Here is a 7,175-nt window from a genome sequence, read left to right as displayed (position 1 = left end):
GCTTGCTATTGAGTTCATTACATTTACTGACGATGAGAAGGAGAAAGGCATGACAGTGCTGCTGGAAAAGTGGTGGAACGTACAACCAAAATGTTTAAGTTAAATAAGTCTATGGTGCGCAAATTACTGACGGAAAGACACGATGCCGAAGGAGTGGAATTCAGTTATCTACCCTAAAGAAGAAGAAGCAAAGTGCACACAATGAATGTCCCATAGACGCTATGGATATATTCTGTGATATTATGAAGAATGCAAAGAAACAGCAACTTTGCGAAATTCTGACAGGTTTTATCGCAGAGAACCGGACTTCAAGCGTACTGCAAAAACTCTTAGAAAAATTGCTCTGGCAGTGGAATTTTATTTTAATAAGTGTTAGAATAAACAAGTATGTATTAAAAAAGATGAAAGCCATTCTTTAAATGTCGCCTACCAAGTAAGTTATTCATTTTTATGCGATTTGTGAATCTCTACATTATTACAAGGACGTCCGGCCCCGGTAGCTGAGTGGTCAGAGCGACAGAATGTCAATCCTAAGTGCCCGGGTTCGATTCCCGGCTGGGTCGCAGATTTCCTCTGCTCAGGGACTGGGTGTTGTGTTGCCCTAATCATCATCATTTCATCCCCATCGACGGGCAAGTCGCCGAAGTGGCGTCAAATCGAAAGACTTGCACCCGGCGAACGGTCTACCCGACGGGAGGCCTTAGTCACACGACATTGCAAGAACATTCTGTAACAGGGCTCTCGACTGTTAAGCACACTACAGTGAAAGTGCAAGGAGTCACAGAAGAAATAGTCGATGTTCGGGGACACGACAGGAACAATAATTCGAAAAAAAAGTCAAGTAAACAAAGGCTCTAGGACGCATACCTAAAGACCTATGAGCACTCCTTCCTCTTCGATATTGTGAAACAAATCTCTTCTACTGCACGTCCTTTGCTTTCCATACTGTGGGAGGAGGTAGTATGGACGAAAACAAAATAAAAAATGTCTGATACACATAGGTTCTAAAATGCATACCTTAAGAGCTATGACCTATTATTCAGTAGAAGAGACGTGTTTCACAGTATTCTATCAGATGAGATTTGTTTCACAGTATCGAAGATGAAGATGTGCTCATAGTTCTTAAGGTATGCATTTCACAGCCCATGTTTAATAGACTTTTTTGCTTCGAATGATTGTTCCTCTCATGTCCCTGAATACTGACCATTCCTGCTGGGACACTCTGTAAATCTGTAGTCAATGGCTGGCTGAACAACCAGGTGCCGGCGCGGCAGAGTTCAATCGAAGCGTGTCCCGTTGAATGCTAGACAAAGGTATTTTCCTTTCGGCATTTTGTTTCATGCTTTCAGCGCTCTCTGCTCTTTTTCCTTTTGTTAGTCGTACTGGATCTCCACGCTTGACGAGACTGACTTGCGAACGCCTTGCGAGTACTGAGGTGAACTCACATTCCGATGACCATTCCCATGCTGTAAAATACAAGGATTGTGAAAAGGTGGTGGCAGTACTAGCGCAGCTTGGCGTAAGAGTTTGTTTGCATCGCCTTCAGGGCTGTAGATGTACTTCAGTAGTGTTAATTTTCGTTGTTCAACGAGAGAGAGAGAGAGACGTCTTATTCCTCGAGGAACGGTATACGTATTTCAATTGTCCATCTGTGAGATTAGAGTATGGCACTAGTTACATTCCCACTGTTTTAATATTGCTCCATGTATTCTAGAGTGTATGAAGTTTTCTCTTGTTCTCATTGTCATGCCTTGTGAACTTGTACACGATGTGGTCAATTATAGGACAAATGTAGCTCTGTTGTTGCCACAGCTTATTGAGTTACTTATTAATAATCAGGAATTTCGCTAAATCATTGTTTATTTATTTTCTTCCCAAGGTCTTGCACTGTTCACACGTGCTCTCATATTTCTACTTGGGACAGTATTTGATTTGGGAACGCTTTATTACGTATATTCTTCTCCCAGCGGAATTGTTAGTCAAAAATAACTGCCATCAACAGAAATATTTTTAATTCTTTGCCTGCTTTTACAACCAGTTATATTAAGTCAGTGTTCCTGAGACTTCGAGACTCCGCGCTGTTCCAGGCTGTGTTCTACATCAGAGTTCCGCAACTGGTGTGCCACGGCATACTGATGTGCCGCCACAAATTGAAGGGTATGACGCGAAAATTTACATGTTATTGTAATAAATTAAGGTATTTTTCGATTTTAGACATGATGCTAAAATTTATGTTTTTAAAGAAGTTAATTGTAATTTATTTCTTTCAATTTTAAGCAAGAAGGTGCTTTTTAGACTGTAATTGTGTAATACATACTGATAACTGTCACTGTTTATTTATTCAATATTGATATTATTCTTTTCTTGTCTTATGTAAATTGTATTCTCGCCTTTACTGCCGCTAGAACGATATTACTTTGTAACACCTTATCTTTTGTGTACATGCTCTTCCCCAAAATTCCGGGAATTAGCAAAAATATTCCTCTCTTCTTATTTTTATTGGATTGTTTTGATACTTTTCCAGTTTGTAGCTGCCTCTTAAAATTTATTACACTTTTCGTTCGCCGTCAGAAGACCCACACATAGTCAGATAACGACACAGTATTTCAGCTCAACAGTATTGTTGTTATTCTATCCTGGAGCACTGTTCGAGCATTTCAGTTCCGTTTTATCACAGCTGAGCTCCGCAGTAGGAGAATATTGTGAGTGCAACATCAGTATTTTCCGTTACAGTATTACTAAATTTTTTTCGATACGAATAACTTCATTGCATGGAGTGGACTGTCCTCGAGTGATGGTAGTGAAACCATTGATCCCGAAAAAAGGAAACAGAAAGTATATATTTCAAAGGCAACATAGTGATAATTATTTATCTTGCTGCTTTTTTGTGGTGACAAAATATGCCCAATGCCCGACTGTGCTGTGTATGGTCAAACTCAGTAATGCTCCTATTGCTCCCACTGAACTGAGACGACATTTGTCAACAAAACATTCCTCTCTGTTAAGTAATGATGTGACTTATTTTCGTCGGATGCTGGAACAAAATAAAAAAAAAGACAGTGAAGCTTATGACTACGTCGGGTGCAGCTAACGAGAAGGTAGCCGAACTTATCATAAAGACCAGTAAACCACACACAGTGTTTCTAAAGAAATATGAAAAATAGTCCCTGGTTCAGAAACTGCTACCGAAATTTCAAAGTTCCTCTCCTTGCTGACACAATCAGGTGACGAGTTAGTGACATGTGCAGTAACATCAAAGACATTTCGAAGGAGAAAATGAAGAGCTCTTGCGGGTTTTCACTTCAGATCGATGAGTCTGCTGATATCTGCGCTCACGCATAACATTTTTCGTACATAAAGTATGTTGATGTAGATGTAATTGCAAGGAATTTCCCTTTTTTTTGCAAAGAACTGCCCTAACGAGCAACCAGTGAATCACGAATATTTGGACCGTAATGAATTAACGTGGGAGTTTTGCCTTAGTGTTTGTACAGACGGAGCCGCTTATGTGAAAGGCTGTGTGAAAGGATTTGTGAGTGAAGTACTATAAGTAAATTCTAACTCACGAACCGGCCATTGTCTCAATCACCGCAGAGCTGTTGTTGCTATGTGTTTGGCAGCTCCTCCGAAAATTGTGATGCACGAAGTAGTAAAAGCCGTGAATTTCATCAAAAACGCGGCCCTTAATATATGGCTTTTTAACTTTCTGTGTCAAGAAATGGGAACACAGCACACTACACTTCTGCTACATACAGAAGTACAATTGTTATCTCAAGGTAAAGTGTTAATGCGAGTGTTTCAACTTAGAGATGAGGTACTTACATTTTTTTTTTTTTATTGAGGGGCATGAGTGTGCGGATTTATCTGCAGATGATTAATGGGTACTTAAGTTGGCATATCTTTCCCCCATTTTCGTACACTTAAATGAACTAAACAGAAAAATGCAAAGTAAAAACGAAAATATTCTGACTAGTATGGAGAGTAGTAAAGGCTTTATTAATAAGCTAAATTTGTGGCTACAGGCACTTGAAAATGGATCGTGTGAGATGTTCTCAACTGTATGGCACATTATTGACGGTAATAAGGTGTTAATAGACTTAATTAAAGAAAATGTAGTGTTTTCAAAAAAATATTTAGGAAAGAGTGCTGAAGAGTTTAACTCAGGTCGTGATCCATTCATGGATCCGGAACATATTCCGAATAATTCTGATTTAGTCTTACAAGAGCAACTGGTAGATCTGAAAGCAGACAGGATGTTGAAATCAAAAGTTTTCGAAGTGATTTTGGATACATTTTGGTTTCCAACAAGCAGTAAATAACCGGATATCTTCGAGATGGCATTTAATGTGTTATTGCCATTTTCAACTACGTATTTCTCCGAAGAGAGCTTTTTGACGTTGCGGATGGATATTATCTTGCTGAAATGTAATGGCTTTCCATGAAGGGCAGTAAATCAGGGTATAAAAAATGGTCAACGTACCGCTGTGCTGTAAGTGTGCCGCGGATGACAAACAAAGGGGTCCTGCTATGAACAGAAACGGCACCCCAGACCATCAATCATGGTTGTCGGCCCGTATGTCGGTTGGTATCGCACCGCTGTCCGGAGCATCTCCAGCACGTCTTCGCTGATCAACGGGACTCAGTTCGAAGCGGGACTCATCAAATTCTACTTCAGTACGTGGGTAACTGTGTTGGCTGAGTAAGGATGTTTGTCGCAAAAGCTTTCGGATATGGAGCGGATCTCTTCTGAGACAGTTTTAATTTTTAAATCATTGTCGATTGTTGAGTTTCTGACGAACCGTGGAGCATGTAATATTATTCGCAGTGTCTTATTTTGGACCACCTAAAGTTTGTTAACATGCGTAGACGCAGCATGTCCCTACATGGGTCAGGCATACAACATTACTGTTATTACTGTTTTTATTATCGACTTGTGTAGTAGGAGTCTGTTTCTCATGTTTAGAGACGGCCTTCCGTTTATTAAAGGATATAAAGGCAGCTAACATCCTGCTTTATTTGATACGTCTGTCATATGGCCTAGTAATATATTGTCAGGTAGAATCCGCAATCAATTATGAGTTACGAGCTCAGGTTCTTCAAGAAGAACTAACATGTGACACTGAAAGTACGATTATTGCGCGCACATGAAAGTATAGACGGAGCTGAACAGTCGAGCTTCAATACAACAAAAGAACATTAGTATTTAATCTTCGTACATCCATAGTGGAAATGGAGGACAGTGGGACGTCAGCTGGTATAAATTTATATTAAAAAATGAAGAAATTCCTCCAGCTGTATTTAAGGTGTCGATTTTATTTTGGCAACTAGTTTCAACGTTGTAATAACGTCATCTTCAGGTCCATACACATGTTGACGTCAACTGCGGGCGGCTGATACTAGGAGTCAGTGCTCCCAAGCATGTCCATACCTCACCACTGTCTTCTAGTATCAGCCGCACGCAGTTCACGTCAACAAGTGTATGGGCCTGAAGATGACGTTGTTACAACGTTGAAACTAGCTGCCAAAATAAAATCGACACCTTAAATACAGCTGGAGGAATTTCTTCATTTTTAATATAAATTAGCATTTAACGTCCCGTCGACATTGCGGTCAATAGAGAGGGAGCATAAGCTCAGTGTGTTTTAAGAATGGAGAAAGGAGCTGCTTTATTCGGTACATCTGTTATATGACGTAGTAATTTTTTGTCAAGTAGAGGGAGCATAAGCTCAGTGTGTTTTAAGAATGGAGAAAGGAGCTGCTTTATTCGGTACATCTGTTATATGACGTAGTAATTTTTTGTCAAGTAGAGGGAGCATAAGCTCAGTGTGTTTTAAGAATGGAGAAAGGAGCTGCTTTATTCGGTACATCTGTTATATGACGTAGCAATTTTTTGTCAAGTAGAATCAGGAATCAATTATCAGTCGCGAGCACAAAGCCGTCAGGAAGAACTAACACTTCCCAAATAAAGTAAGATTACTGCGTGCACATGAAACTATAGACAGCTGAACTGCCTGTCTCAGCAAAAGGAAGGAAGGAAGATTAGGGTTTAACGTCCCGTCGACATCGTGATCAATAGAAACGGAGCACAAGCTCAGAATTTTTCAAGGATGCAGGTTCCTTTCATAGGAACCATTACGGCATATTTCTGGAGCTATTTAGGGAAATCACGAAAAACCTTAATCTGGATGGCCGGACGCGGAGTCCAGTGTGCGCCCCAGAAAATAGTGTATTTGTACATACATTGAATTTGCTAACAACTTAAATCTTCCATAAATAAATAAGTCCCACAAATCGCAAGTTTTAAATGATATATCATTCCTGCAGATAGGAGTCGAACTAGTATCCTGCACATCAGAGACCAGCGACTGTAACGGCTACACAATGGCGGTCGACGCGCAGTGCGTTACAGTGTATTTAAACCTCGTGTCGGGCAAGAACTCTAGAATAGCCCAAATTTTGGTACATTATTTGCGTTCTTTTTTAGTAATGTCACTGGACCAAGCTCGAGCAATGAACGAGGGCTAGTGAAATCTACATAGATAAAGGTACGTATGATGATGCGCACGACTGTAATTGTGGAGCTGAAGCTATAAGAAGGACATCGACCTCCAGCTGTGCCTTCTGTGTAGCTGTGTGTCAACTCGGTTACGTGGCACGTGGGTGGGACCAGTTCGCGGACTGCCAGTACTTTCCCATTGCACGCCGGAGAAAATTCGCCACACTAGCAGAATGAACTTCTATTTGAGATCATGCGAAGGGCTAGCTGTTACTGCAGTTTTTCCCACAGTAAATGTGGCTATATTGTCGGCTTGTATGATGGTTATTATCTTTCATTAAACTGTGTAATGTGACGTTCCCACTACTTAACTGCTTCCTCTGTGTAATCACAGCTCTTGAATACATTGTTTCAGAAACTGTCTTTCTTCTGCCACACACACAGAGTAGTGACGAAGATTAGACCTTAAAGTACCTTAAACAGCGAAGTCAGTAGAATTTGATGGATCTGACAATGATAGGTATTCCTACGTTCAATGTAAAAGATTTAGGCAAGGAGTGAAAAACTTGAACCAATATGACCTATGACCACAGTAGCATTTGATCCTCGCTCATGCCGAATACCCATATAAAACAGTCGTACAGCAGTCAAAGCAACTGCCATCCATGCAGTAAAACAA

Source organism: Schistocerca americana, chromosome X (genome assembly GCF_021461395.2).
Source record: "Schistocerca americana isolate TAMUIC-IGC-003095 chromosome X, iqSchAmer2.1, whole genome shotgun sequence".
Lineage (NCBI taxonomy): Eukaryota > Metazoa > Arthropoda > Insecta > Orthoptera > Acrididae > Schistocerca > Schistocerca americana.
This window is presented reverse-complemented; position numbering follows the sequence as displayed.